The sequence below is a fragment of the Mandrillus leucophaeus genome, unplaced genomic scaffold (genome assembly GCF_000951045.1).
Source record: "Mandrillus leucophaeus isolate KB7577 unplaced genomic scaffold, Mleu.le_1.0 Scaffold940, whole genome shotgun sequence".
Classification (NCBI taxonomy): Eukaryota; Metazoa; Chordata; class Mammalia; order Primates; family Cercopithecidae; genus Mandrillus; species Mandrillus leucophaeus.
Genome location: NW_012110253.1, coordinates 661,863 through 684,595, shown reverse-complemented (window position 1 = coordinate 684,595; position 22,733 = coordinate 661,863).

The following is a 22,733-nucleotide window of genomic DNA, read 5'->3' as shown; positions in this document are numbered from 1 at the left end:
CTAGAACTCCTGGGCTCAAATAATCCACTTGTCTCAGCCTCCCACAGTGCTGGGATTATGGGCATGAGCCACCACATCTGGCGATAGCTAACTTTTAACACTTTATCAGAACTAATCCTTTTCTACTGTTCACAGCTATTTGTAGTACATATGCAATCAGAGGTAAAACACTTTTCAAGATGCATTTTCTAATCAGATGCCTCATCATGTATCTAGGCCATAAGATCCACAAGGACACAGGAAAGTCTTTTAGAGCTTTGTTTTACAACACAGAGTCTGGATGTGGTAAGGACACAACCAAATAGGAATCAGTATATACCTGGTTCAAATCTCTCTGCATTAAGGGACACCCAAACATGTGTTCATGAGACACCACCTTGGAAAAGAAAAGGGATAGGAGCCAAGAGACTTTGTCCTATGATGCTCCAGAGGACTCGTAAGTACTTCAGTCAGGATCAAATGCTCTGTGTAGGCAAATATTTCCCCGCAAATCACACACCTGCACCTTGATTTGGTCATTGCAGCTTTGACTTCTTTTAGAACACTTGTAGGTTTCACAGGGTCTATAAGCTCCATATGAAGCACACAAAAGAGAAAATAAGCTCAACATTGTATGAACATTTTATAGTATCAGATATAATCCTAAAGTTGAGAAGATTCTCAGAAGTCATCAGTCAAAGCTTCTACCAAGACTTAGAGATTCCTCTTCACCCATAAAAATCATCCAGCCAGAATCCCTCCACTGAGCAAAATGATGTTCTTCGTAACTGTGCACTTAGGTGCTTGTCATCTGAACTTAAGAGGTGCAGACCTTAGAGAAATAAATGAGCCTGAAGAAAAGAACTGTACATGTAAGACTGAAGAAAATTTACCTGATTCAGAATAAAACCTATATTTATATCAAAGCAAATTAGTATGTTTCAAAGGCCAAAATTAATGAAAGAGACCGAATCCTTTCTACAAATGTTAGAAAAATTTTAATTTCAAGGACAAAACATCTTTTCGGTCATATTAGAGGCTGCTAATTGACACCTCCCCCTTTTCTTCACCCCCCTGCTCCAAATATCTCCTCTCATCTTCTTTTGTGGTAGGAATATTTTAACAGAGCTCCTAAAGTAAGGATTCTCTTTCACCGCCTCCCTTGTGTCTCAATTTGGCCATGTAATCAAGTTCTGGTCCAATGATATAAGCAGAATTTGTACATGGCTTCTAGTCCATGCCCATTCCCCGAATAGGAAGAAGTGTATCTACCACTTCGCTCCCTTTCCCTTTCCAGCTGGCTGAGATGTGAACATGGTGGGGAGCCCTCCTCGATGTGGATAAGGCAACATTCTGGAAATGTCAGAGCAATAAGATGAAAGGACCTCCATATTAACCCTGAATTGCTTATTCTGCAGTTATTGCAGAGAGAAAGACAGAGAGAAAGAAAAGTTAGACTTCTTTAAGCTACTTTTATTTTAGGGTCTTACTATCACATAGGTGTCCATATAGATAAACTGCAAAGAATCAGCCTTTCAATAATATAGGTGTAAATTTGTTTAACTGATATAAAACAACTTAAGGATCCTACAACAGATACAATACATTCTCTTCAACAGCTGATAAAATATTTTAAAATATGTTAGGCCATAAGAAATTCATTAAACCACAAAAGCAAAAATGTGAAAAAATGGTTTTCTTTGATGAAGAAAACAATAACAAAAACAAAAATAGATAATTGAAGAAAATTGAAAAATTTTTAAATATACTTTTTGGGTCAAAGAAGAAATTAAAGTTGTAATTGCAGATTATTTAGAAAACAGTGATAAGGAGTTTCCATTAAAACTTATGAGATACGACGTCAGTACTGTGATTATGGCATCTCAATGTCTTTTTCCACTTTTAGGACCAGGACTCACGGAAGAAAACTAATTTCAGGTCTGGGTAAGGAAATTCACAAAAAAAGTCTGGAACATTTGTCATAACAGAAAGTAAGGAAGATCTCATAGCATGCAAATTTCATATCAGAATGACTCAGGAGTAAACATGAAGACAGAGATGAGCATTTTGAGCAATAACAATAATATCTGCTCTGGATGGAAACAAATCATATATAATTAAATCCCTGAATCTATAAGGTTAAGTACTTCTCCAACTCCCCAAAATATTCCTTGAATACCTATGAAAACACTAAGGAACCAACTCAATATTTTGAAAAAAAAATAAGCAAAAGGAATAATTTAACCTGCTTTTCCCATAGGAACTATATCTCAGAATAATCAAATGATGAGTGAAAGTTTCTCTTTTGTGGAAAATTTGCAACTAATGAATAAAGAATGACAAAATTGCAAATGGCCATTCTGCAACTTATAATGTAAATCTAATGTAAACAATCTAGGCAGTGATCATTAATGGCTGCTAATATGATAAAAACATAATCAACATATTACGTATCTCTTGATGAAAGCATATTACTCCACCCATGAAATGAATATGCTTAAACTTCTCAACATACAAATGAATTTATAGTGAAATAAGAGACAGAGAAAACCTAGCAAATGACGCCAAAAAAAAAAATCATCATCATCAGAATCTATACTGTGGTAAATGCTATTGAATAATAGAATAAGTTGACACCAAAAGGAAATAATCATCGGAATTTGTACTGAGGGAAATGCTACTGAATAATAGAATAAGTTTTTCTTCAATAAAAAAGGGGAGCAGGGAGGGAAAGAGACACACAGAGGAAAGGCAGGGGGAGGGGGAGGGAGAGAGAGAGAGAGAGAAAGCTGTAGAGTATATTTAAAAGATATACCAACTTACATAAGAAGATAAGAATCGTTACATAAAACGATACAATGTCTCACTTCAAAATGATCCAACGGTGTGAGATCTATCTGGACACCTATACATGAAAGAAGATTGGCTATCAATTGATATAGCTCCAATTGGGTAATCGATGCACACTGGGGGGTCATGACACTGTTCTACTTCTGTATAGGTTCAAACTTTTCTAAAATTCAAGAGTTAAAGTTATGGGATAGGGAAAAAAAGCGTTTCTCAGAGAAAATATTTTAATCATCGATGTCCTCATTATTATACAAGGTATACACAAGTCAATTAGCTCAAGAATTTAAAAATGAATAACAACAAAAAAACTTCAAAGAATATAAAGTAAATTTAAAAATTAAAGCAGATAGTAAGGATTTCAAAGTATGATGACATCTATGTCACAGATAGTCTTTAATCACGTAATTAATTCATAATTGCCTCTGTAACCTCTGTGAAGGCTATTAAGTCCAACAGTCTTAAAATCTAGTTTAATAACAAAAAAATCCTTCTATTGGAATTCAGTCGAAATAAGCACCTCTCTTCATCTGCACTCCTTGTTTCTAAGAATATGTAGAACTTCTTATGGATCCTGATGTCACAGGATCAGTGGAGGTGTTGGAAATGACTTTTTTCAATCCAGTCAGAGTCCTGGCTTGTTTCTGGGACCTCACAGCTATCCTCTTGGGACTGCTGACTCTCCTCTAACTTGAAATCTTGCCAATGAGCCAAGCAATAACTCACTACAGGCCTGCAAATCACTATCCACACACAAATTCCTCGAGAAAGAGTTTCCCAGTATCCCATATATGGTTCATCTACAGTTGACTGCTGCCTTCACTGGTGTAGACTGCTGTCTCCTCTTCCCCTACTCCCACCTGGCCTCAGCCTCCTTTCCTGGTGCTTCACTTTACAACCTCCATATCGTGCACAAACATCTGGCAGGCAAACTTTTTATATGATAAATTTCTTTTACTCAATCAAGGTAAGATTTCAAAATCAAAATTATTATACAAACAACAGAGATAATAGACTCTTCTATATAAGGAACCCTGACATCCAGGTACTTAAATCTCTGATGCAGAAAGTCACTTTATAATATACTCCATAAATAAGTGGTAAATATCTAGTTACAGTTTATGATATACACTTTTAAGATGTAGAATCACTCATTTAAAAATATTTCTACAAATTTTGAATCGGCAATAGTTTATGTAGGCATTTTTTGTGTATCTACGTATCTAATTATTTGCTCAAGGATTTACATTCTATGCAATATTGTGAAAATATTTTGTGTTTCTGAGGGAAATCTTCATAAATAATGTTGAGATAATAACACTTATATTGATGTTACAAGGATTAAGTAAGATAACAACATGAATTTTCAACAGAACTAATTCATGATGCGTACCCTATATGTCTTACATTTCTCTTAAAAAATAAAAGAACAAACATTTAAACACTAAACACATATTCCTTCTAAATTGTATATTACTATGCTATTACACTAACAATGCAGAGGTATTTTTTATAATAATTCTTGTATACATTGGCCAGGACATTCTTTCTATCATTTAGGAGAATTATTTAGAGAAAATCGTTTATACAGAAACACAATTTAAATTATATTTCAATTTAATGACAAAGAAATTATACATTATGCATCTAATAGAAAAAATACCATGCAAAGAAAATAAAAATGAAGCTATTAATGGTAACTTATTCATGAGTTATTGATTATACTGATTTAATTACAAAGAGTTATACAGTTTTAGAATTAAAAAAATTAGAGAGCATCAAGTGAAATCCTGATCATTTAATCTTCTGTACTTGAGAGCATTATTAATCTCCTTAAAGGGGTTATAGATCCCAATAAATAAAAAAATAAATGTTTTTCTCTCTGTTGAGTCATTTAGGGATATGAACATTACAGGAGTTTCAAAAATTTAAGGGTAAAACCTTTTGTTTTCTATATTCATTTGATTCCACTGGTGGAATGGGGTGATTGTGGTGGGTGGGGCACAAAGAGATGAATCCCTAGCAGGGCATGGTGGTGTACCTGTAGTGTCAGCTACTCTCGAGGCTGAGGCAGGAGAATCACTTTAGCCCAGGAGTTCAAGTCTATTCTGAGTAACATAGCAAGATCTTGTCTCTAAAATACATTTAAAATGTAATAAAATTTTAAAAAGAAGAGATGAACAGGGAAATAACTTTTGGTTTATTACAAGGCATAAGCTGGTATTTTTTGTCCACCAAAATATCAAATAGAGAAGGCATAAAAATGACTTACTTTCAAAAATGAAATAGAAAAAAAAGTAAACATACTAAAATGCATATTGAATCACAAGGTTGCCTGATCAATCTCAATTTTTACTGATTTGTGTTATTATCTTCAGGGAATTTTAAAAGTTAAAATCTTGTCCAAACGACGAAGTTTTTTTGTTTGTTTCTTTTAAAAAAACATTTCATTTTAGTTCTTAAATTTGGTGCAGGTTTTCAAACCCAGAAAAATGTCTTAGTTGTGTGGGTAAAAAGGATGCATCCAAAAGGGTATTTGGTCAAATTCAAAGTTCATAATTTGTGTGTGTGTGTTAACAAAAGACATGAGTCAAAAGTCACCAACATTTGGTCCCTTCCAACAGGTAGAGCTTTCCGTCCTCCCTCTTTTTCATCACCTCCCACCCATGCTCACTCCATTAAAAGATTTAGGATATTTATAATGTAGAGGCTAATTAGACCCATCTATGTGATGATCTCCATGATTCCTTGACTCACTTAGACTTTTAGTTTTCCAAAACTGTCCTTCTATTTGGAAAGACCATCCAAATATTTTGACCATTCAAGTTCTATATGAATCTTTGATTTCTCCATTTAGAATTAGTATCTCTCCATTGTAATACCTTATCAAAACATCAACCCTGGTTAAATTCATTTTTTTCCTTTTCCTCTCCTGCCCCAAGTAGCAAAACATGGCTAGAGGAAAAAAGTCACAATGATCATTTTAATTTTAAACTAATCAACACAGACCTTAAGTTGCAAGTCATTCTACCACATCTCTTCAGCTAATTCACTTTCTCAATATCCTAGGTAAATATTTCACATTTTCTCCTCACTCATAAAACTCCAATACCCTCATCCATATGGGATGTCCTTGATTCTTATGTCATTGAGAAAATATAAGCAACAACAATACAATTTTCCCATGCTCTTATTACCAAATTTACCAAATTATGTACATCTATATTCATATAACTCATCTTCTTTCCTAGGACAATGACAAATTGATTGTGCTTCTATCTAAGAACAAATCATACTTTTGTGCACAGGGATATATTTTTCTCACTTATTCTAAGGTATTTTCCTGTAATTGGTCCTTTCTCTCCTCTATCATTAATTTTCCCCTCTTCGTAGATAATTTTTTACCAGCATAAAGACATGCCACAATATCTCCCATCTTAAGAAAAAGCCTTTCTTTACCCCACATGTTTTTCCAGCTACTATTTTCTTCTTCTGCCCCTCTTTACAGCAAAATCTCTCAATAAGTTATCAATAATCACACTTTCCACTTGTTCTTTCACTCTCTGGAATCCAAAAGATATTTACTGGCTAAATAACATGTTTGATCTTCCATTATATAATGTATTATAACTTGTTTTCACTATGTATGTAGTTCCACATACATATACTTTACTTTCTTTAGAGCAACCAATGATGTCAAACACTAGACCTGCATTTTATATACATTATCTATTTTATATCTTACAACTCTGAGATAAAAATATTATTAATATTTTATAGATGCAGAAACACATTCAGAGAGATTAAATCTGCAACATGATTACTATTCAATAACCTCATTCCTTACCATCAAACAAAAGGCTTTTACTATTACTTTACATTTTAGTTGATTTTTCTAACATTTAATTTAACCTGTGTTATTTTAGGAAAATTTCATTAAGTTAAGCATCAAGTTAACTCAGTGTATCACATATACACTTTTGAAACTTTGATCTATAGAAATGGCAGTTGAATTAACTACTTGAACTATTTTCTCATTTACCTTTATTTACTTCTATAATCATTAATGAAAACACATATTCATTAATGAAAACACACTTAGAGTTCTACAAAATAATGGAGTTGCCTAAACTGTTGAGCATGAAAGTCTGGAAAAACACCATTTCAGCTCAGTGAGACATGGAAGTTTTTATTTTTAGAAATATTTTTGGAAACAGTAAGCCTTAATGAAGTATTATGAAACTTGAATTTAAATGTTTTATTCATCAATTTAAATTTTTCAATAACCCAACCTTTAATATTTTTGCAGGCTTTATTTTTATGCCACCAATTTTCTATTACTTTCTACCCACACTCCCACATCCCATCTCCCAGGACTTAATAGTTCTAATTCCTACAGATGCAATATAGGCTAGAGCAAATTAATGAAAAAAGTAGAATTTGCCCTCCCAAATTCTCTCTGTAATTTTCTAGATGTGTCTCCCTCACTCCCATATAATCCCCTGTTAAGGAAGCAATGATATTAAAGTTCTAGAGTGAATCTATAAATATCTGGAAACTTGAAAGAAGCTGGAATTGACAGAGAGAACCTTTCCTTCACTGCTGACCCCCTCTGTCTTGTTCGTCTCCGTGCATGTTTATGTCATTTGTCCAGGGGCACCATGTCTATTTCCACTATCCCTGGAAATCATCCTAGGCATTTCTTTTCTCTCACCATGCTTTCTGTCCCCCAAATCAAATCAATCACTGAATCCTGTTGACTTTACCTTCTAAATAATTCTCCAGTGTATGAACTTCTCTGTCTGTCTGTTGCTGCAACCCTGGCCCAAGCTCCTGCATTATAGCAACAACTTTCACATGTCTTCCAGCTGTCAAATCTTTTAAATACACAGCCAGTGTGATTTATTTTAAAGACAAATCAATTCATGTTTATGCAAAACACTTCAATGTCTTCCCAATGTGTTAAAGAAAAAAGTTCAACTCCTTACCATAAGCTATAGGATTCTGTGTTTAGCCTGGCTAATACCACTTTCTCTCACTGCCTACCATTCTGTGCATGCAACATTGCTGAAAGGTTTGTGAGTGAACATCCCTGTGCCTAGGATGCTCTTTCCCAAACTCTGCAGGGTTGGCTTCTTTTCACTTTCAGGTCTCAGTTTAAATGACTTTTCCTTAGAGAGGCTTCCTCTGACTACCCAAAGTAATTGCTCCCATTGTATTCTTTGTCAGAGTTTTATTCATAATATTTTTGAATTTTCTTCATAATACCTTTTGCCTCACAATTACTTATTGACTTGCTTATTCTATGTGTCTTTCATTAGACTAAGCTTCATGGGACAGAGACAATGTCTATGTTGCTCGCCAGTGGAGACCCAGGGTCTAGTGCAATGCCTGGCATATGGTAGTTTCTCAATAAATAATTGTTGAATGGATGAATGAACAAACAACTGAATGAATTGCTTGACGAATTTAGTAAAGATTGACTATTCCATTTTGTTGAAATATTGTACTTTCATTTTCAAAATTCTTTGGTTTAGGTCATTTTACAAGATATTTAAGCCAATTTAAGCTTAAGTAAGCTTAAAATTATCGACAAAACAAAAACATGTACAGTCATATGGTGGGGTTTCACTTTTTTATATTAAATGAGCAAAATTTTCATTCTGGAATATCAACTTTATCAACAAAGCATTAATTATGAAACCATATATGCTGAGGTTCCCTAATTAAAAGTGAAGGCACATCTGACTCGGGATATGGATACTCTTCTTACAATGTCCCTCATAAAAGCATCTCCTTCAGTTTATGCCTCTTGTCCTTTCCTCTACAAGGCTGAGATTTACTTAGGTTAAAGTGTTGGTCTGGGAAAGGAAGTCACGTTGTCTGCCTTCATCGCCTTCATACTCTGCCATATTCAAAGAAACTTGTGCAAATAGATGTCTGACAGCAACTGCCTCTGCAGATTCAGCAGATGTATGAGTATCTTTATTTGGGATCAACCAGGTCCCACATCATCTATACAACTACATGACACAAAAATAAAAGTTGCTTCCTTATTTTTCAAGGGAAATTCTTAATTTAAAAAGTTAAGCTAAAAGGAAAGGGAAAAATAAATATGGAAAATAAATTATAGGACATTTGACTATAGACATAATAAGTAGTCACATTATAATCTAGGAAAATTCTTTATAACGGAGACAAGAAAACATTTAGCTTTACCACCTATTCATTTTCTAAAAGACTACTAAATTTTGGGAAGAACTTGTAAAACAATAAGAACAGTTAAACTCTTTTGAACCATTGGTTTATGAGAGGTATTTTTCTAAGCACTTCATGTGCGTTAAATAATTTATGCTCTGCAAAATTTCTATGAGGTAGGTGCATTTATCCACCCTGTTTTACAGATGAGTAACTATGATATAGAGATATTAAGCAACTTTTACAAAGTCACAGAGCTAGTATATGGCAAGGATGAGATTCAGATTTAAAACCCATATCCTTAAACATCATGCTACACTGCCCTCAATGTATGAATTGTATTCCAATCTATTTTTAAAGAACCTGTAGATCAGGAAAATGTGAAAATATGTACAGGCACAAGGTATTAATCTTTTCATATACTTAATAGTTATATCTTCCAAAATACTTTCACTATACTATTACATTAGTTCATACATGTAAATATTTAACATAATATTTGGTGTATACTACATGCTCAAAAAGTGGTACTCTTCACTAGATTCTCACCTTGACTCTATGAAATATGAGAGTATATGTGTCAGGTAAGAGAAGCTGTCTGTGATAATAAATTAACCCGACATAATTCAACACAAGTTTATTTCTTACTCAAGCAAAGTGCCATGTGGGTCAGCATGCATCCACGTTCAGGCATAGATCAGAGAGACTAAAATCCTTGACAATGGTTACCATTTACAAGTCTTAGTGCTAGCCCATCCATCTCAACACAAGGCTACTGGATAAGGGATAGGGTGCAGTGAAAGAGGCAGACCACATGATAACTCCCTCAGTCTGGTCATTTCTGCTCTCATTTTCTTGATCAGAATCAGTCAAATGATCTGAAGGTAAATCCAAAGGAAGTTAGAAAATCCTGTTTTCCAATGGGTCTGTAAAAAAGAAATTGTATAACAAAGAAAAAGCATTGTCTCTGCCACAAGAACTAGTATTCCTCTCTGTCAGGTTAGCATAATGAGATATGTAAAGGTAGATAGACAGGCTTTTGACCATTCAGTTAGTAAATGCAGAGCTGGAACTTTAAACAGGCTTTCAGTATTTGAAATTAATTAATGGTCTTTATGGCAAGTTTCATAACCAAATAGCTACAATTTTATAAAGAAAATAATATTTTAAGTTTGAAATTATGAGAAGTACTTATGGAAGCGGTGCCATTTAAACTGTTATTGAAGGATAGATAGAATTTGTGTACGGCGAGATGGGGAAGGGAAACCTAGGCAAAGTGAGAGAGTATAAACAGGAACTAGGAAATAGCTCAGTCTGACCAAATAAGGAAGACTATCCTGCCTAAGTAAAAGAATTCACCTCGATTTGATGGATATAAAAAATAGAATTGCTAAATTGATGTGGACATTAAGACAACTTATTTTTTCATAATTCGTTCAATTTGTTTTCTTCCATTTTTATACTAGTCACAACCTTGGGTTCTGAATGATGCCTGAAAACTCACATGATTTATTTAAAGTTTACTATGGTTGAAATACTTCAAAATGTTCTTCCAATTCCCAATATGATAATTTTTGTTTAAATATTGATATGTACTTAAAATTATCAGAAGAGCCCTCATTGTAGAAATATTAAATTAAAAAAAATGAACTTGCATTTATTTATTTATTTATTTATTTATTTATTTATTTATACATCTGAAATTTCCCTTTCAAGGATTTGTTACGTTCCAGTTAAGGCGCTAGATGAAGATTAGACATGATTGGGATGGATCACTCTCATTCTCTTTACAAGCATAGGCTAATCCTTTCAGCATAGAGCTAGAATGAACAGAGTTAGCAATAATAAAAATATTCATTATATGTACTTGTATTTTTTCCCTTTAAAAATAACTCAAATTTTAAACTAGCAATAGAAGGTAAAGCTGGGTGAAATTATACTGATATACAAAGGAACAGAATGTTATTTTATCATACCCAGAAGCATTTAAGTAAAGCAGAGAATCAGCTTTTTCTCTCTTTGTGTGTATATTATCCTAGGGAGACTCTGAAGTTATGGCAATGGAGTTGAAAAAAGAAACAAAATCTCCCTAGGCAAAGTTCCAACAAGATTTAAACTTTTTGTTTCTATGAGGCATGCTATATGTGATATTACTGGGATGAAGCAACCAAGAGCACAGAAAACAATATAAATAATTCAGATTTCTATCTGTGTACCTCTTACAAATTAGGCAACGAGGATGCACCCAAGGACAGATTAGCTACATAAAACATGACACGTGTACTCTGTTAGAGGGCCCTTTCATGCTTACATTCTTTGGTCTCCTGGGTTACAGAAAACTGGACCAGACTAAGATTGCCTTGCCTTCATCTGTCTTGTAAACTGAAGAGTGATAAGCAAATTTTTGGCCACAATTTTACCATGCCCAGAGGTGTCTGAAACAGATAGACTATCAAGGGATGACAAAATATAATCACAATTTTTCATACAAGGTTGAAAAGACAAATTTATTTTTGGATTTTTGGTACACAAAGATGATGAATTTTGGTATGAATTACAAAGTGTTATAATTTAAAACCAACTATAGATTCTAGACTGCAGTCTAGGATTAAAGGAAGTTTTGACAGTGAATAAAAGTAAATATTGAGGAGAGATAAGATGTGCCATTTGAGGCATCCAGAAGTGCTACTCCCATGGAGAGAGACCAGATTATCAAGTAAACCAACAAACTTTGAAAAGATCTTTAGAGAGAAAACACTGAGTCAATGGAGCCATGGCTCAGACACCAAGGTTGAAGAGAGGGAAAGCTAGGTGTCCTGTGTGGGTTGCTGAATGCCAGGGCTAGTGCCTGCCCCTCAGTAGCTACTAAGGAAGGGGTGAATGAAGGGACAGAGGGACAGCCAACACTTGCTGCACACCCCTGGGATCCTAACTACAAGAGATCCCACGACCTCCATAGACATTTGAACTGGCAGGGGGATCTGCACCAAAAGTAGGCAGGGTCAGAGCTCTTGCCTGCCCAGAGCCTAGGGAGTTTGAGCGCACAGGGCAGCTGCAGTGGAATGTGGACATACTAATAGGTGTTCAACTCCCAAGGCTCCCCATCTCCCTTTGAATAGCTCTAGTCCAAGCTGACCACAGGGCCAAGAGAGAGCACAGCAGATTTTCCACTGGGACTGGAGCACATCTGTTCTTCAGGTCTATCAGCGTGCCAGTCCCTACCAAAGCCCATACCTGGCCGCTCCTGCAGTGTTGTGTACACAGTGCAGCCTCTGCTGCCCAAATTGGGTGTTTTGCCGGGGGCCCATCTGAGTACTTTCCTGGAAGCTTCGGTGTACTTTGGATCCTCCAGTGCCACTGGTGCCCAACCTCAAGGGAACTGGAGATGGAGCCACGGGCTGGTCTCAATGCCACAGGGCTGCAGTGCAGCTCAGGAGTGCTGAACCACGATTCAAAGCTGGTTCTCATGTTGGGAAGGAGCCCCCACTCTGAGAACACTGAGAAAGGTGAGATGCGTGGGCTAGTGGGCCAGTGCCAGAGCAGGATGTACCTTCCTTTACAGGGCTGGTCCTAGAAAGTTGTGACCTGTCTGCCAGCTGTGGCCTCTGCCTGATGGAGCCCTATGGCTCAGAATACCTAGCAAAGGAAATGTGGGCCTTCTGCCAGAGCTTGGAGAGAGCTCCTCCAAGGCCCAGGAGGAGACAAGGTGAGGGGATCATCTTTGTCCCCCTCCCATACCACAAAGAACTGCTGCAAATGTGCTGAAATACAAAGGAGATGCATGGTTGAGTAAGAACCTGTCTGCCAGTCATTACTCTTAACCATCATCTACTGGTTCACATCACAAATTATAACACCAATATACAATAAACATGGCCTGTGAAACCCAGGGCAAAAATCCATCAATAAATAAAGGTTCCACTTCCAGCATTAGGAATTACACTTCAACATGAGATTTGGATGGGGACACAGATGCAAACCGTATCAATACCCAAAGGAAAATAGATCATCCTACAGAAAGACACATGCTCTCATATGTTCATTACAGTGCTAATCATAAGAGCAAAGACATGGAATCAACCTAAGTACCCATTAATGGTGGAGTAGATAGAGAAAATGTGGTATGCATATACTATGGAATACTATGCAGCCATAAAAACAAACAAAATTATGTTCTCTTTATGTTTTGCTGCAACATGGATGCAGCAGGAGGCCATTACTCTAAGCAAATTAACACAGAAACAGGCAACTAAATACCACATGTTCTCACTTATAAGTGGGAGTGAAACATTGAGTGAATACACATGGACATAAAGATGGGAATAATAGACCCTGGCCTTTACAAGAGGGAGGAGGAAGATGGGGTGTGGTCAGAGCAACTACCTATGAGGTACTATGCTCACTACCTGGATGACAGATCATACATACCCTAAACCTCAGCATCATGCAATATACCCAGGTAATAAACCTGCACATGCACCTGCTGAATCTAATATAAACATTGAAATTATTTTTTAAAAATATTTTTCTCTAGAAGAAGTAATCTAAATAATGTTCTCTGGAGTTACAGTTTTGTAACTTTATTATTTAGTGAAAACTTTTGATGTAGGGAACGAAATTATTTACTGGAGATAGGTAGTGACAAAATGAATCTACAAGAGATTGAATATTTCAAGTAGGGCTTCAAGGTTTTGTTGGAACGGGGAGGTTAGCCACCTAAAACCTAAGAAAGACAATGTTTCCAGGTTGTCTGTCTTAAGAAACAAAAACAAACAAAAATATTCACAATCAATAAACTTGTTATTGAAGAAGAACAGAATTCTGTCCTTTGCAGCAACATGGATGCAGCTGGAGATCATTATCCTAACTGAATTAACACAGAAACAGAAAACAAAATACCACATGTTCTTACTTATAAATGGGAGCTAAACATTGAGTACACGTGGACATAAAGCACACATGGAGCCCTTGCTATAGAAAATGGGGTCTATTTAAAGGAACATTCAAAAACTTTGTGCCTGCTCCCAGAAGACAACGATACCACGTGATGAGTAGCACTGATGTCAGTACTGAGGGCTGAAGGAGGATGGAGCCTAACACGCAGTAATCAGAGTAATGTAAGCTGGGACAGAATGAAGAACTAAATTGTTGATTTTCAATCTTCATGTGGAAGTTTGGGGAGAGACTGTGTATAAATACTAGATTAGACAGAATAATTTCAAAAGAAAAGTGAGGCTTGAGGTGAAGCTCAAGGGTAGAAAGAATACTGAAAAGAAGGAGTTAGAGAATTCCAAGACAGGGGTATGGCATAAACAGAGATATGGAAGGAAGATCACGAAGCTTGGGAGTCAGCATCAGGGAGGAGTGGGAAATCATTTTAAGGTGACGTCAGGAGGTTCAGAGCAAACAGATGATTTTAGAATTGAATCTATGTTTAGATCAGAGTTAGTTAGAATAGAGTCAATGTTTAATATAAACTCCATTGGAAGTCATTATAAAATGTGTGATATGATCAACTTCATCCCCTCTGAAGAGTAGTCTGGAATGACTGAAAAAAAAGATGAATGGGAGGGTGAGATGTGGAACCAGGGAGATTGTAGATTGCAAGTAAGAGGTGATAAGAGGCCAGGGATACTCTATGTCATATACAGAGCAAAAGATAGTCATTCTTTGACTACTAAAATTAATCTGCTCACAAGGACACTTTCTAATCCTTTCCAGGAACTGCTTTTTCATAGCTTTCCTTACCACTTTACTTTTATTTATTATCTATACCTCCCCTGTAATATGTAACATGTTTTGTCTGTTTTTCATTGCTATATATTTCCACAATCTAGAATAGTGACTGACACGCGGTAGTTGTTCAATGAATTTTTTACAAATTAATAAATAAATATTACCAAAATTTTGTAGAAGGTAGTACTATGTAGCAAACTGAATATAAAGAATGAGGAGAAAGAAAGAAAAACTAAAATAATGATTTCAAAGAATACAGCCTAAAGTGTGATTTTAAATGGGAGGAACAATTGGAAGCTTGTATGTAATGGAGGGAGTTTGGAGATGGTTTTAGATTGGAGCCTAAATAATACTGGGAAAGTATTATTTGGTTAGCACTGCTTTACCAGCACTTAGCTTGGTACCTAGCACAAGGTGTTCCCTAAAGAGATTTTTAAAGAAAACATGCTCTACTGGGTTTGAGGATTTAGTAAACATGTTTTTTGTTTGGAGTTTGAAAAATAGGACTGAAGGGCAGGAAAAAAATCCTGACAAAAAAAGCAGATTTGAACTTTGCATAAAAGCTGGACAATCTGGTGTGGCAGAGGAGTTTTTAGAGCTTGGAAATGTATAAAGAGTTTACTATATACATGTAATTAATTTTGTGTAAGAAAGGCTAGTCTCTTTGGGCCAAAATCATGTTTCAAAAAATTTAGAGATTAATTTGAGAAATTTGCAACCTGGAGGCAAGAGCATAGAAATGTTAACGCTTTGAATTAACATTATGAAAATGTGTCTTTTATTAATTAGGTAAATTTCTAAAAGGCTATATGCAAATTAGATAAGGGCAAATCTACTTACATTGACTTGCATTAGAACAGTTTATTTTCTCTGCATTCCTGATTGATTTGCAATTGACAATCCTTCATAACACCTTTGCCATTTCTCTGCCCTTCAGGATATTCTGTCAATTAATTGATGAACTGTCAGCATTTAAATTCATCAAGAGCTTCCTATTTAAAGACTGTCTGTAATGAATGCTTCAGTTATATGAGAAAATCATATTTATATATATATTTAGTTTTCTAAAGAGCAAGGATCGTGTATCATTAAATCTCAGAAGACTTTTTGTATCATCAGTTTATAAATAAAGCATAGATGGCCAGGCATGGTGGCTTAGACCTGTAACGCCAGTATTTTGGCAGGCCGAGGTGGGCAGATCACTTGAGGTCAGCAGTTCTTCAAGACCGACCAGCCTGGCCAACATGATGGAATCCTGACTCTACTAAATGTACAAAAATTAGCTGGGTGTGGTGGTGCACGCCTTTAATCCCAGCTACTCAGGAGGCTGAGGTAGAAGAATTGCTTGAACCCAAGGTGGTGGAGGTTGCAGTGAGCCAAGATTGCACTGTTGCACTCCAGCCTGGGAGACAGAGCAAGATACTGTCTGGAAAAAAAAAAAAAAAGAATATGAGAAAATCATTATTTAAAACAGGAAATGTTGATACAAATTAGTTCATTAAAGTGTAAAAATAAGATATATGGTGTTTTTAACCAATGTGAAAATTTAGCCAGCTATTAAGATCTCTGAATTTGAATTTTCCAAGAATAGGGACTTGATATGAAAACCTGGAAATGTTACCAACTTTCTTCTATGTCACTCTCTCTGGTCTTAAGTCAGGCTTAATATTTTTACTATAAGGATGTGTTAACTCCGTGGGGAGGAGGGGGTTAGTGTGTCTTCTGTATATCATGTGTACATACACATAAATGATTAATCAATTTTTATTTTTTTTTCTTTAGGAAACATATAGTGCACAGTTTAAATCCACTTGAGCTAATTAACATTTTCAAAAAATATTTTATACCATTTACATTAAAACGTTAAGAAAACAAACTTTGAATAGGGTTTGAATCTCAGTCAGGAAGTTCTGAAATTAGGGTCCAAAGTTCAAACTGAGAAGGAGGAACGTGGAGAGCAGAATGCCCATCAAATCCTCCCTTTTAGATTCCCAGAGCACTTATTAAAGCTATTCAATTAGTACTTAATAAATAATGCACCCCTTGCTCTGAAAATAATCAGATTTATTGGATTACATAGTGATATACTTATTTTCTTTTTTCTGTCTTCTGAAAAAGTAGACAAAACTATTAGCAACATGAATGAGATGAAGGCAGATACATATGTACCACGCTAAAATACTTCAACTTTGTCTGGAAGATAATAGTGAAACACAGGAGATTTTCTGCTTTTAAAAGAACACTCAGTTGGCAAGTAAAGAATGATGTTCATTGCTTTGTGCAGTACCTGATACAGTTGGCCCATTGTATCTGTCTGTTCCACATTCATGGATTCAATAAACCACAGAAAGAAAATATATGGAAAAAATATTGTGTCTGCATTGAACATGTACAGACTTCTTTCTTGTCACTATTCCATAAAGAATACAATATAACAACAATTTACATAGCATTTACATTGTATAGGTTTTAATCAAGAGATGACAAAGTATACAGGTGAATGTGCACAGGTTTTATGCAAGTATTATGCCATTTTATATCAGAAGCTTGAGCATCCACAGACTTTGGTCTCTCAGAGAGGTCCTGGAACCAATCTACTGCAGCTACTGAGGGACAACTATATATAATAGGCACTCAATAAACCATGTTGAGGCCGGGTGCAGTGGCTCACGCCAGCACTTTGGGAGGCTGAGGCAGGTGGGTCACAAGGTCAGGAGTTCAAGACCAGTCTGAACAATATGGTGAAACCTCATCTCTACTAAAAATACAAAAATTAGCCAGGTGTGGTGGCACACACCTGTAGTCCAAGCTACTCAGGAGGCTGAGGCAGGAGAATTGCTTGAAGCCAGGAGGCGGAGGTTGCAGTAAGCCAAGATCCAGCCTGGACAACAGAGAGAGAGACTCTATCTCAAAAAAAAAAAAAAAAAAAAATATTGAATGAATGAGTGAGTGAATGGTGGCATGTAGGACTCAGGGGAGATTGCCTGAGTATAATACATTAACCATTTTCTTCTAAATTTAGAAATAGCATACATGTAAGATCTTGGTAATGCTTATAGTGAATGTTTCTAAATAACGTAATGATTCATAAATGCAACCATTCATTTATTCATGCACTGATTTTTTCTTTAGTTTGTTCATGTGACAGATATTCTATGCAAAGTACTATATAAAGTGTCATGGGAAGCAATGATAATATATTTCGTTCTTGCAAGAAATCTAGATCCCAACAGAAGAAATAAGACCAATATTCAAATATTAATACCACATGGTCTGTGGTGAGAAGAGTAAGGAGAAACAGAAACTGAAGTTTACTTTATGCTAGCAGTTACAAATGGTGCCTGGAATAGGTGTTATTTGGGCCCAACTTTAGATAAGTAGATTTAATTTAGACTTTAGAGATAGTCAAGATAGAAGCAAATAAAGTAGGCAGCAATACCTACTTCTAATAATTTGTTCAAGTATTTTATGGTTATTGCTTAATTTACTCTGTCAATATTATGCCAGACTAGTTTCTGACACTATTTTATTAATTAATTAATTTATTTATTTATTTTTAATTTTACTTTAAGTTCTGAGATACATGTGCTGAACGTGCAGTTTGTTACATAGGTATACATGTGCCATGGCGGTTTGCTGCACCTATCAACCCGTTCATCTAGGTTTTAAGTTCCGTGTGCATTAGGTATTTGTCCTAATGCTCTCCCTCCACTAGCCCCTTAACACTTGACAGGCCCTAGTGTGTGATGTTCCCCTCTCTCTGTCCATGTATTCTTACTCTTCAACTCCCACTTATAAATGAGAACTTGTGCTGTTTGGTTTTCTGTTCCTGTGTTAGTTTGCTGAGGATGATGGTTTCCAGCTTCATCCTTGTCGCTGAAATGATATGAACTCATTCTTTTTTATGGTTGCATAGTATTCCATGGTATATATGTGCCACATTTTCTTTATTCAGTCTGTCATTGAGGGGCATTTGGGTTGGTTCCAAGACTTTGCTATTGTAAATAGAGCTACAATAGACATACATGTGCATGTGTCTCTATAGTAGAATGATTTATAATGCTTTTGGTATATACTCAGTAATGGGAAAGCTAGGCCAAATGCTATTTCTGGTTCTAGATTCTTGAGGAATTGCCACACTGTCTTCCACAATGGTTGAACTAATTTACACTCCCACCAACAGTGTAAAAGCATTCCTACTTCTCCGCATCCTCGCCAGCATCTGTTATTTCCAGACATTTTAATGATTACCATTCTAATTTGTGTGATATGGTATCTCATTGTGGTTTTGATTTGCATTTCTCTAATGACCAGTGATGATGAGCTCTTTTACACGTTTGTTGGCTGCATAAATGTCTTCTTTTGAGAAGTGTCTGTTTATATCCTTCACTCACTTTTTGATGGGGTTGTTTTTTCCTTGTAAATTTAATTTCCTTGTAGATTCTGGATATTAGACCTTTGTCAGATGGATAGATTGCAAAAATGTTCTCCCATTCTGTAGGTTGCCTTTTCACTCTGGCACTTATTTCTTTTGCTGAGCAGAAGCTCTTTAGTTTAATTAGATCCTATTTATCAATTTTGGCTTTTGTTGCCATTGCTTTTGGTATTTTAGTCATGCAGTCTTTGCCCATGCCTATGTCCTGAATGGTATTGCCTAGGTTTTCCTTCTTTTTTTCTTCTTTTTTGAGATGGAGTATTGCTCTGTCACCCAGGCTGGAGTGCAGTGGCACAATCTCAGCTCACTGCAACCTCCACCTCATGGATTCAAGCTGTTCTCCACCTCAGCCTCCCAAGTAGCTGGGATTACAGATGCCCACCACCACACCTAGCTAATTTTTGTATTTTTAATAGAGATGGAATTTCACCATCTTGGCCAGACTGATCTTGAACTCCTGACCTCGTGATCCACCCACCTTGGCCTCCCAAAGTGCTGGGATTACATGCATGAGCCACCGCACCCAGCTGCCTAGGTTTTCTTCTAGGGTTTTTATAGTTTTAGGTTTTATGTTAAGTCTTTAATCCATCTTGAGTTAATTTTTGTATGACGTGTAAGGGAGGGATCCAGTTTCTGTTTTCTGCATATGGCTAGCCTGTTTTTCCATCACCATTTATTAAATAGGGAATCCTTACCCCATTGCTTGTTTTTGTCAGGTTTGTCGAAGATCATGTGTGGTGTTATTTCTGAGGCCTTTGTTCTGTTCCATTGGTCTATATATCTGTTTTGGTTACTGTAGCCTTGTAGTATAGTTAGTCAGGTAGCATGATGCCTTCAGCTTTGTTCTTTTTGCTTAGGATTGTCTTGGCTGTACAGGGTCTTTTTTTGGATCCATATGAAAATTAAAGTAGCTTTTTCTAGTTCTGTGAAGAAAGTCAATGGTAGCTTGATGGGAATAGCATTGAATATATAAATTACTTGGGGCAGTATGGCCATTTTCACAATATTGGTTCTTCCTATCCATAAGCATGGAATGTTTTTCTATTTGTGTCCTCTCTTATTTCCTTGAGCAGTGGTTTGTAGTTCTCCATGAAGAGGTCTTTCATGTCCCTTGTAAGTTGTATTCCTAGGTATTTTATTCTCTCTGTAGCAATTGTGAATGGGAGTTCACTTATGATTTGGCTCTCTGCTTATCTATTAATAGTGTATAGGAATGCCTGTGATTTTTGCATATTGATTTTGTATCCTGAGAATTTGCTGGGGTTGTTTATCAGCTTAAGGAGTTTTGGGTCTGAGACAATGGGGTTTTCTAAACATACAATCGTGTCATCTGCAAACAGAGACAATTTATTTCCTCTCTTCCTATTTGAATACCCCTTATTTCTTTCTCTTGCCTGATTACTCTAGCCAGAACTTTTTTATTATTATTATATTTTAAGTTCTAGGGTACATGTGCACAATGTGCAGATTTGTTACATATGTAAACTTGTGCCATATTGGTGTGCTGCCCCCATCAACTCGTCAGCACCCATCAACTCGTCATTTACATCAGGTATAACTCCCAATGCCATCCCTCTCCATTCCCCCCTCGCCATAATAGGCCCTGGCCAGAACTTCTAATACTATGTTGAATAGGGGTGGTAGAGGGCATCCTTGTATTGTACTGGTTTGCAAAGGGAATGCTTCCAGCTTTTGCCCATTCAGTATGGGTTTGTCACAAATAGCTCTTATTATTTTGAGATACAGTCCATAAATACTTAGTTTATTGAGAGTTTTTACCAGAAATTGGTATTGAATTTTGTCAAAGGCCTTTTCTGTATCTATTGAGATAATCATGTGATTTTTGTCATCGGTTCTGTTAATGTGATGGATTATGTTTATTGATTTGTGTATGTTGAACCAGCCTTACATCCCAGGGATGAAGCCGACTTGATCGTGTTGGATAAGCTTTTTTGATGTGCTGCTGGATTCAGTTTGCCAGTATTTTAGTGAGGATTTTTGCATCAATGTTCATCAGGGATATTGGCCTGAAATTTTCTTTTTTTGTTGTGTCTCTGCCATGTTTTGGATTCAGGATGATGCTGACCTCATAAAATGAGTTAGGGAGGAGTCCCTCTTTTTCTATTGTTTGTAATAGTTTCAGAAGGAGTGGTACCAGCTCTATCTTTGTACCTCTGGTAGAAATTGGCTGTGAATCTATCTGGTCCTGGGTTTTTTTTGTTGGTAGGCTATTAATTACTGCCTCGATTTCAGAACTTCAGATGAAGGGGTGGCTGCCCCTCCACACCTGTAGGTATTTCTCATCAGGTGGGATGAAAGACTGAGAAAAGAAATAAGACATAGAGACAAAGTATAGAGAAAGAACAGTGGGCCCAGGAGACTGGCACTCAGCATACGGAAGATTTGACTTCTTCTTGGTTTAGTTTTGGGAGGGTGTATGTGTTCAGGAATTTATCCATTTCTTCTAGGTTTTCTAGTTTATTTGCATAGAGATGTTTGTAGTATTATCTAACGGTAGCTTGCATTTCTGTAAGATCAGTGGTGATATCCCCTTTTATCTGTTTTGTTCTTCTCTCTTTTCTTCTTCATTAGTCTTGATAGCAATCTATCTATTTTGTTAATCTTGACAAAAAACCAGCTGCTGGATTCATTGATTTTTTTCAAGGGTTTTTCACATCTCTATCTCTTTCAGTTCTGCTCTGATCTTAGTTATTTCTTGTCTTCTGCTAGCTTTTGAATTTGTTTGCTCTTGCTTCTCTAGTTCCTTTAATTGTGATTTTAGAAGGTCGATTTTAGATCTTACCCGCTTTCTGATGTGGGCATTCCCTCTAAACACTGCTTTTCCTGTGTCCCAGGGATTCTGGTAGAGGGTTTGTTCCCACTGGTTTCAAATAACTTCATTATTTCTGTCTTAATTTCATTATTTACCCAGTAGTCATCCAGGAGCAGGTTGCTCAGTTTACATGTGTTGTGTGTGGTTGTGTGGTTTTGAGTGAGTTTCTTAATCCTGAGTTCTAATTTGATTGCACTGTGGTCTGAGTGACTGTTGTTATGATTTCCATTCTTTTGCATTTGCTGAGAAATTTTACTTCCAATTATGTGGTCGATTTTTGAATAAGTGCTATGTGGTGCTGGGGAGAATGTATATTCTGTTGATTTGGGGTGGAGAGTCCTCTAAGTATCTTTTAGGTCTGCTTGGTCCAGAGCTAAGTTCAAGTCCTGAATATCCTTGTTAATTTCCTGTCTCACTGATCTGTCTAATATTGACAGTGGGATGTTAAAGTCCCCCATTAACATTGTGTGGGAGTCTAAGTCTCTTTGTAGGTCTCTAAGAACTTGCTTTATGAATCTGGATATTCCTGTATTGGGTGCATATATATTTAGGTTAGTTAGCTCTTCTTGTGGCATTGATCCCTTTACCATTATATAATACCCTTCTTTGTTTTTGATCTTCGTTGGTTTAAAGTCTGTTTTATCAGAGACTAGGATTGTAACCCTTGTTTTTTTTTTTTTCTTTTTTCTTTCTTTTTTTTTTTTT